This window comes from Pteropus vampyrus, unplaced genomic scaffold (genome assembly GCF_000151845.1).
Source record: "Pteropus vampyrus isolate Shadow unplaced genomic scaffold, Pvam_2.0 Scaffold32, whole genome shotgun sequence".
Taxonomy (NCBI): domain Eukaryota; kingdom Metazoa; phylum Chordata; class Mammalia; order Chiroptera; family Pteropodidae; genus Pteropus; species Pteropus vampyrus.
Window position 1 is genome coordinate 4,546,311 of NW_011888813.1, and position 8,989 is coordinate 4,555,299.

The following is an 8,989-nucleotide window of genomic DNA, read 5'->3' on the forward strand; positions in this document are numbered from 1 at the left end:
GCTTCCTAGGCTTGTGTGTCTATTTTCTTCACTAGGTTAGGGAAGTTGTTTGTCATTATTTCTTGAAATAGGTTTTCAGTTTCTTGCTCTCTCTTCTCTTTCTGGTACCCCTATGATGGAACTTTGGTACATTTGATATTGTCCCAGTGGCCCTTTAAACTATCCTCATTTTTCTTGGATTCTTTTTTTCTGTTGTTGTTGTGATTGGGTATTTTGTGGTACCTTATCATCTAAATCGCTGATTCGATCCTCTGTTTTATGTAATCTACCGTTGATTCCCCCTAAGGTATTCTTCATTTCAGTTATTGTATTATTTATTTCTGACTATTTCTTTTTTATAGTTTCTATCTCCATTTTTGTGTTTTCTATCTCTTTGTTAAAATTCTCACTGAGTTCACCTACTCATCCACTAAGTTCATTGAGTATCCTTATCACTAGTGTTTTGAGCTCTGCATCTGGTAGATTGCTTGTTTCCATTTTGTTTAGTTCTTTTTCTGGAGCGTTGTTTAGTTCTTTCATTTGGGACATGTTTCTTTGTCTCTCTATTTTGGCTGCCTCCCTGTGTTTGTTTCTATGTATTAGGTAGAGCTGTTATGTCTCCTGGTCTTAGTAGAATGTCCTTATGTAGTAGGTGTCCTGTGGGGCCCAATGGCACAGTCTCCTTCTCACCTGAGCCAGGGGCTTCAGGTGAGTCCCTTGTATGGATTATTTATATGTGCCCTCCTGTTGTAGTTGAGCCTTGACTGCTGTTTGGAAGAGCTGTTGTATAGTGGCTGACCCTACAGAGCACGGTTCACTTTAGCAGGGCTCTGGTGCCTGCCCAGTTTGCTCTTTGGGTGTCATCCTCAGATGTGGCCCCAGGTGGTGCTTCATAGGGGGCTATATTGAAGGCTAAGTTCCCTTGCAGCCTGTGCCCTAACCCGGGACACCAGGCATGAGCCACCAAAGCTATCTGCAGATGGCTGTTACCCACAGCTGGACTTGGACATACCTTGAGAGGCCAGCTGCAAACCAAGGCTGGCTGCTGCTAGTGCTGGGCTTGATGCTGCTCAGCAAGAGGTGCGGGGTGCCCTGAGGCCAGATGCTGCTTGGTTAGTTTTTGTGAACCTTTGAGAGATTTTAGGAAAGTCTGCAGCATGAACCAAGATAGGCCATTTGTATGGAAAATCCACTGGAAGCAGTGTGGGTGGACCTGCAAGTTGGGAGGGGCAGGGTCTCTGGGAGTCACCAGCGTAGGGAGACCAGTGTTAGGTTGATGGAGAATCAGACATGGCAGCTGCCTACGTCTGTATGCTGGGTTGAGGTTGGGCTCAACGAAGGAACAGTGGTTTCTGCCAGCATTTCCGTCTGGGAGAAAGCTGCCCCTCCAGCCCTTGCCCTGAAGCCAGACAACTCACTTCCTCCCGATTTGCCTCTGGCACATTTCAAGTTGCTGCCCCAACACTGGAGCTCAGAGCCAGTGAGTCTTTAAGTGAGTAAGTTTTCCCACAAGCCCCTTAAGAAGAATTTCTGTAACTCCATAGGCCCTCTGTCTTACTCAGCCACATCTCCTCTGGTTTTCACAGCCAGAAGTTGTGAGGACTTCTCTTCCTGGCACTGGAACCCTGGGCTAGAGAGCCCAGTGTGGGGCTGGGACCCCTCACTCTTCCAGGGGGATCTCTGCAGCTGAGAAATCCTTCCTGATTATCAACTGCCACATGCTGGTGTGGGACCAGTCTGTTCCGTGTCTCTGCCCCTCCTATTAGTCTTGAGGTGGCCTCTTCTGTGTGTCACCAGTTGTAGGACTTCTGTTCAGCTAGACTTCAGGCGACTTCCAATGATGGCTGTTTTGTAGTTTTGTTGTAATTTTGATGTGATTGTGAGGAGAGACAAGCATAGCATTTATCTACTACGCAATTTTGACAGGAACCTCACTATATGTCTTTTGATTGGAGAATTTTCCATTACATTTAAAGTAAATATTGGTAAACACACAATAGAATATACAGATGTCAAATGATAATGTACACTTGAAAATTATATAATTGTATTAACCAATGTTACCCCAATAAACTTAATAAAAAATAAGTAAATATTGTTTTCTGGCTGTTTTGTATTTCCTCTCTGTTTCTTACTTTCTTTCTCTATGACTTTCTTTAGTGATTTGCTTATATTCCCTTATCTTCTGTGTATCTATAATAAGTTTTTGTGTTGTGGTTACCATGAAGCTTACATATTAAAACTTACATTTATAGCAGTTTCTTTTAGGTTGATCACAACTTAAATTTGAATGCTTTCTGATGCTCTACATTTTTACTTTCTTTTCCCCTCAATGTTTGATATTTTTAATGTCACATTTTACATCTTTTTATCTTGTGTACCCCTTAACTAATTATTGTAGTTATAGTTCTTTTAACTACATTTGCCTTTTAACCTTTATGTTAGCTTTATAATTGATTATACATTATATATATATTCTATATATATATAATATAGATCTATATATATTTTGTAGATTTCAGCCTTTTATCAGTTCTAGACAATTCTCAGCCTTTGTGTGTTATGTGCTCTTAAGTCAGCTCCAACTCCTGGCAAGCCTATGAATGACATGTCCACAATGTCCCAGCTCCTGTAGACTCATACCTATGGCTTCTTTTATGGAGCCAATCCAACTCATATTTGGTCTTCCTCTTTTCCAGCTGCTTTCTATTTTTCCCATCATTATTGTCTTTTCTGAAGAATCCTTCCTTCTCATGATATGCCTGAAGTAGTACGTCTTTAATTTTGTCATTTTTGCCTCTATCAATGTTCCAGGTTTAATTTTTTCTAGGACCCACTTGTTAATTTTTCTGGTCATGCTAGATATCTGTAGAGCTCTTCTCCAACATCATATTTCAAATGAATCATTTTTTTTCTATTAGCTTCCTTTATTGTCCAACTTTCATATCCCTACAAGTAATTGGGAACATGAGGGTGTAGATGATCTTAACCTACTCATTGGACTCTAATGACACATCTTTGCTTTTGGTGGTCTTTCCTAATTCTTCCATTACTACCCTTCCAAGTCTCAGCCTTCTCTGAACCAAGTAAGCAAAACCCTCAAACAATTTCAATTTCTTCATTGTCTCAGGCTTTATCTGTTTAAATATGGCCTAACTCCATTCTCTCTTTTAGGATTCCGATTAGGCATATCTTAAAGTACTTTTTATTCTCAATATCTCTCAAGCTTTCATATTTTTTCATCTTTTTGTATCTCTGTGCCTCGATAAGGGAAGATCTGTCTTCTAGTTCACTAATTATTAGTTTGGATATGCCTATTCTATTCTACACATTGAGTTTAATTTAAAATTATGAAATTGTTCATTTTGAGAGCTGTAGATTTTTCATAATTAATATATACCTTGTCCCTTTTATTTTATTAAATATGTCATAAACAGTTAGGCCCATACAGCCTACATCAGATAATTTGTTTCTAGTCCTCTTACCATCTGAATCTTTCTTTTTGCTTTTTATCTTTTTTCTATTTTTTCTTTTAAATCTCAGTCATGTTGTCTTGTTCGCTTGTGGATACAAAAGTATTTGATTGTGAGTTCTCCTTTGGCCGTGTTTAAACTGTGAATATGCTAAGGATTTACAGAGAAGCTGTCCTTTAGAGAGGATTTGTACTTGCTTTTGTTGACAGAAGACACTATTGAGTTTTGAGCACTATAGCCCCCATCAGTGGTCTTAGCTTATTACTAGAATCTCACTTTACCTTCTCCACTTATGCCTGGCTCAAAGCCTAGTATTTTGATACCTGAAATTGGTCAGTGTTTTATTGTTGGGCATCTTCATTTTGCGGTTAGCTAAATCTTTTAGAATATCTATCCTGCTATGTTACAAGATGCCATGGTGACACTTGTAGGAGCTGAAATCACCAAATTATAGAAGGGAGGATTAAAAAGCTTTGAGATGCAGGATGATATTTACATAACATTATAATTACATGAGTCTTTCTTATAGACTTGTGGTATATTACATGCTATTTGTGAATAACAAATAACAACAAGAACTTTCTCTGCTTTTAATATCTGTATTCTTATAAGCTCTCTTCAACCACATGGTAACTAATAGTATATTTGTCTTTTGAAGGATTGAACTTTTGGCTTATGATTTCCAAATGGCTTTATTAAAATGCAAATATCCTTTGTGGCCTGTTTGGAGAAAACATATTAGACAATTTGTTTCAAGTTGTTTTTACTTTAATAAGTATAATAGAACAAACAGCTAATTTCAATGAGATGGGAAAAATCTAAGAATCATGGATATATTTATAGAATAATTTTGCTTAGGTTGATACTTCCTGAAAAGATATATTAAGAAAACTTAAAAAATTTTTTTCTAGGAGTCAATAGTATGATTGAACATGCTTTTGGGGTCCTAGTTTGGGTTTCCCAAAAGGCTTAAGTATTTCCAAAGCTATGATTTCTGTAATCAATAGGATGGATTTATATTATTGGTGAAATTTTGGGGAAGTTGATAAATATATATGTATATTAATTAACTTTAGGCTATTAATATGTTTGCTGTTATAAGTGCTTAATTATTACTCTAGGAAAATGAAGGTAAGACTAAGGAATTGGGAAGCTAGACAACACATCTGACTTCTTCCAGACAGGCTACTTATGCCTAACCTAAATTAAGTACTCTGTACACCATGAAGACTGGTATTCAGATAACTCAGTAATACTGCTGTTGCATCAGAAAAGCTTTACAGCATACTACACATCATTTACCAAAGATGGAACTCTTAGGAACTGTAGTGTGGAGTTGCAGCAACTATAGAAGTGAAAGATGATTACCCTGGAGGAATAGCAACAAACTGGAAATGCTGGAAAGGTCTAGATAAAGTTAGCTGTTATTTGCTGTCTCTTCTAATACTTTGATAGCTTCTTATGTTTCAAATACAATTTTAATATAGAGAATATTTCGTCATCGTCAATTTTATCAATCACTATTTGATAAAATCATAATTAACTATGATTTTAGGGAAAATGTACTATTACTAATACATATTATTTTAATAATGTGTAACGCATTTTTCAAATTACTTGCAACTAGTAACATCTTAAGGCCTAAATGTGTCAAACTATGAATTATGATGATCATTCCTTACTTGCTCTTTATTAGAATTATGTTAACACTTTAAATTTTTGATATAATGGAGTTTAAATAGATATACTCTTGTGCTTATGGTTATTGTTTTGCAAAACAAAAACAAAAACAAAAACAAAAAAAACCCCAAAACAAAAAAAACCGGAGTAGCCATTTGGAGTTTTCTTTGTCTTTAACTAAACATTTTATTTTTAAGAGTCTTGAACTGGTTAATAAATTTACTTATCTATCAGCTTAATATAATGCTCTTAATTGTTATGGCAAAGTATAAATAAGAACAAGGGTTCACAAAATATGATTAGCTTTGAATTAAAATAAAGATAGGAAATGCACAGTAAAGAATTGGTTTCTGGAATATTGCTGGCTGAATACTTGGTTACTGAGGACTGGGACCAAGGCTCTCCTACTTTTCCACTGGGAAACTATTAATTGATTGCTTGTGTCCACATGAATGTGGAGCAGATTGATTCACATGGGCCCCTCAAGCAGACCAGAGATTAGAGATGTTCAAAAGAACATTCTTAAATATCTGTTCAGCATTAATGAGGAGGAAAGACTGTAATATATGGGCAAACTATAGAGAAGGAGGAACTCTGGTGACATGACCTCCACTTGCCCACCCATTTAACATAACAGGAGCCCTCTGTTCCCAGGTCTGCCCTCCTTAGAAGAGAATTAATGATCCTCTCTCGCTATTTCACCATGTTGACCAATGGTCTCGCCTGCCTCCTTTAGTAATATATCAAAGTATTTCTTCTAATCACATAGGTTTCCAAAAAGAAATTCTGGCATATAAAACTTTTTCTAGTCATTGTGTCCCTGGGTGAGGGGATAGGACCACTGTAATGTTTTTGTAGTTACAGTATCATTTCCACATCCTCTATAGATACCAGGTTGACAAAGTGTTCAATCAGGATTCATATCAAGGTCAACTTCCATATGCCTATGTGTTTGACTGTCAACTCAGCATCCTCACCTCCTCCTAGTCTAAGTTCTCCTAAGCCAGAATTTCCCTTCCTGTATAGTTATGAATTAAATTCTGCTCATGAGAAGCTCTTGGAAGGCAGGCAAGAGGGAGAAACCATTATTTTCCAGAGGATGGGGTAGGTAGTATCATCAGTGGGCAGGAGGTATGAGGTATATTTCAGGCAAACTTGTGAGAACCTCCCACCTCACTGTTGCACACTGAGTGTTGATGGGAGCTAACCATGGCTTGCTTTATTGTGGTTTCTGGGCACATTTGAGAACCATCAGCTATGGTGCTGTGAGATGAGATCATTAGTAATTGTTTTCTTTTTTTCCAATTCTACTCCTTCAAATAGCTATAAAAGCCTCATTTTCTGTAATAAATGCCTTCATTTATGTTTCACTTCATACATTTCACTAAGCCAACCTCTGAGTGTTTATACATGCTTCTGAAAGCAGACCTCTGGCAGGGTGATGGGTGAAGACTATATAGAGGCTTCTTTCTCACACTGGTCAAAGGTCTTCCCACAGGGCGTCAGCTATCTCCATACTTCCAGATACTCACTGTGTCTCAACATTAGCATTTAATTCCAGGAACGGGAGGTGAGGGGTATGCAGCGTGGATATGAGACATGGCTTTGTCAGGATATGCCACATGAATCTGGTCAGTTTGCATACAGAGTTGGTTGCAGTAGGGGCAGTTGGAGTAGATAAGTCATCAAAGATCCCAGAAATAGATGTGACCGAGATGTGAAGTATGTTTTTGCTATATGAGATTTGGATCAGTTGGTCTTGGGTTCAAATCTTGATTTATACCAGCTGTGTAACTAGTCTGTAACAAGTCAGTTTTATTTGTCCTCTGCTCAATTTTGTCACTCATAAGACAAAAAAGATATTATTGTAACATCGTAGGATCATTACTAAGATTAAATGAGGTAAAGTATATGGTGTGTTTAACATGGTATTTGGCATTTTACAATGCTGAATAGATGGTTCCAGCTGTGATGACTATCATTCGTGGTTTTCTAGGGGATTACTGGTTCAAGTAGGAGGAAATATGGGTGACCCAGTAAGGCCTGCAGCTTTTGCATGTGTGCCTTATCATTATTTAGATGCTTCTCCCATCCTTGTTCCGAATCTTGGAAAGATATTGCAAATGATTTTTCTTCTCCTCCCCTTTCTCCCTGGGATTTTTTTCTTTTTTGAAAGGTGTGACTTCTGGAAAATAGCTTTACACTTCTAAAGGGGTTGCAGAAGGGATGAAAGCACAATTGTCTAAGCCTTGAAAACTCATGTTTTCTGGTTTAACTCCACTTTTATTTAAATATAATTGCAAACAAGGTTCAGAAGCCCAGACATTATGAATAAAGGCTCATGATGTTGGCTACACAGCCTTTTAATTTTAAAAGCCTGTAAAATGAGTTAATCATATACAGGCAAACACCAGATAAGAAAAAAGTAAAGTGATAAAAGACTATAAAGATTTATATAATGTAATGTTAAAATCGAGAGAGAAGCACACTTTAAAGATCTCTTTCTCTTTCTCCTCTGTAAAATTAAATTTGGAAGTTGGTAATACAATGACCTCAGTTTTGTCTATGCTGATCATTAACTGGATATTTCACACCAGAGATCTGGTATATTTAAGTGAATTGAAATCTCATTAATCAATTACCTCTGTTATACATCACTTCTACATAGCGCGTTAAACTGCAATGAGAATCTATACATTTTAAGGAAAACTATTTACTGAATAATAGTAGTTTAGAATTAAAATAAGGAAGACAAATATAAATAAAGAGCTAAGATTTGTGATTCCTGGTTTTTTGTTTGTTTATTTGTTTGTTTGTTATTTAGCTCCTAAAAGGAAAATCCAGTCAATTTCCTTCTCTGTGTGCAGGTAAAAGCATACTTTCCATCACTGTCTCTTTGCTAAATCCCTTCCAGGAAAAGAAGACAAATTTTGAAGTTTGTGAGGCACTACTTACTTGAGGGTCTGGTAATCATCCATCATAGTCCGACCGCCAGAACAAAGCCTTTTCAGAACAAATGGAAATTCTCTCCTTACTAAACTTTACTAACAGTTTTCTTTCAGAAAATGTTAGTTTTAGTGAAATCTTTTGGAATGCCTAACCTGGCACTTTGGAGCATCTAATGAATCTAAGAAGTCTGGATAAATTTCTTAGGATAAAAGAGGAGATAATTCTCTTTTAAAACTTTATTTAGTTGGCAATTTTATTATGTTTTTGTAACAAGTCGCAGCTCACTCCTGTTGGCCTAGAATACATTCAGTACTGCACCTTGGCCCACACAGTTACTACAAGTGACATCCTGTAATTAAAGAGAAAATCACTCCAATTAGTCATTTGATGTCATGAAGAAAAAGCAAATTGTGGATTGGCTAAGTTGTCATTTTTCAGCCGGTTGCTTTGATTTTATTTATCAACCGTCATGATATCATCCACTTTGGTCATCAGCTTTTTGTGATATTGAAGAGTTGTAGTCGGATGGCAAAATGAGGGAGATGAGATAAGATCTTCATTTAAACTAGTTGAAATCAGTTGAAATTCCTGTTTTCACCCACAAGCTTCTATTCAGGAAGAAAGGTCAATCTGACTACATTTCATTCATTAAGAATTTAGAGACTCTGCAGAAAGATTGATGTGAAATAGAGTGTTTAAGAACTTGCATTACTTCGCTTGGCTTACTCTTGAGTATAAAGGTGAGTTGACCTTTGACTCCAGAACAGACACCCTGAGTCAATAATCTGAGATTCCTCATTTGGCAACTGTGCCTGAGGGTGATAAAGTCAGCTAGCTTCTATGCATCATCATACCTTTTTATTTTCACCTTTCCTTCTTTGCCTTTTATTATGTGTGCTCTGATCTTG